Here is a 1377-nt window from a genome sequence, read left to right as displayed (position 1 = left end):
AGCATATAACCTGTTGTATTCAAAACATTAAATGTAATCATTATTCACATACATCTCGTGTATGAGTCTTGGTTATCTCATCGGTGAATGGGACTCCCAAGTACATCCAGACCACGGCCTAGGATAGATAGGAAGAGGGAAATCGAGCACCTAACAGAGCAAGGACCTACCTTTACAATGTTATCCAGACTTTATGCTTGCTCAGTTGTAAATAAAGTTGAATCTGCTGAGAAGTTGTGGAAGGCTGGAAATGATGGGTCTATAGCCTGGTGCATTGTCATACAATTCAAATAAGGGGCAGAAACAAGTTTGTAGTTTTTCCGGACTGCCATCAGTGCTTTCTCCTGCAGCTGCATCAGAAACAACTTTTTGTGTTGTTTGGGTTTTGTAATGTGTGCAGGAAAAAAATGGGTACTGTGGGGGCTCAAAGTTTGGCCTCCACCAATTGTCAATGCAGTCATCTATTACCCAGTCCTGCTGCACCTGTCCTGGCTGCCAAGAATTTCTGTCATGAGTCATTTCAAGCCTTCCACTTCATCTTACCCTGGATTCAGTTCACTTCCAGCTTAAAAAATGTGGTTCCTAGTTGAAATAGAAGGGCATGGGGTAGCCAATGTTCATGAACGATTAGAACCCCTTCCACAGTGTGCCTCATTCCAATCTCATCAAACTCTTCCTGCATCCGCTGGAACCGGGCCGCCACAGAGCTGTCCTTCTGTGTAATTTGTAAGAGGATATAGGTTAATGGTCCTCTCCAGCATGAGTGGTTTGGTCTGAGGCAGGTACTTGTTTCCAAACTGGTTCACCCCTCTGGGCCAGCCTGTCTGCAAGCGGTTCGGTGGGATCACCAACATGCTGGTCAGGGAGGAGAGCTGCTGCTGCCTGGGCCTCGGTGTAGCCTCTTCTCTGAGTTTCGAGCTCTCACAGATCTGAAAATGGTGAGGCTGAAAGAGCAGAATGTCCCAATTTAAAAAATAAAAAACAATTGCTTTTAAACCCTTGCCTAGAAGGCACTTATACCCCCTTCATGCCCAGACCAGTTTTTAGCATTTAGTGCTCTCACACTTTAAATGACCATTACACAGTCATGCAACACTGTACCCATATAGCATTTTTGTACCTTTTTTCACACAAATAGAGATTTATTTTGGTGTTATTTAATCACCACTGAGTTTTTAATTTTTTTTTATGCTATAAAAAAAGACCGAAAATTTTGTAAAAACAAAAATATTTTTCTTTGTTTCTGTTATAGAGTATGGAAATTAGTAATTTTTCTTCACAAATGTTGGCCAAAAGTTATACTTTTACATATCTTTGGTAAAAATAACCCAAATCAGTGTAAATTATTTGTTTTGTTTTTTGAAAATTTTGGAGTGT

At 40.8% G+C, this 1377-nt stretch overlaps 1 pseudogene; it reads right to left on the bottom strand.

The window, feature by feature from the left end:
• Positions 1-201: 201 nt before the first annotated feature.
• On the bottom strand, positions 202-854 carry LOC143963947 (cleavage and polyadenylation specificity factor subunit 5 pseudogene; annotated as a pseudogene).
• Between the last annotated feature and the right edge of the window lie 523 nt (positions 855-1377).

This window comes from Lithobates pipiens, unplaced genomic scaffold (assembly GCF_037356315.1).
Source record: "Lithobates pipiens isolate NorthernLeopardFrog02 unplaced genomic scaffold, aLitPip1_a1.2 Scaffold_8, whole genome shotgun sequence".
NCBI lineage: Eukaryota > Metazoa > Chordata > Amphibia > Anura > Ranidae > Lithobates > Lithobates pipiens.
This window is presented reverse-complemented; position numbering and strand designations above follow the sequence as displayed.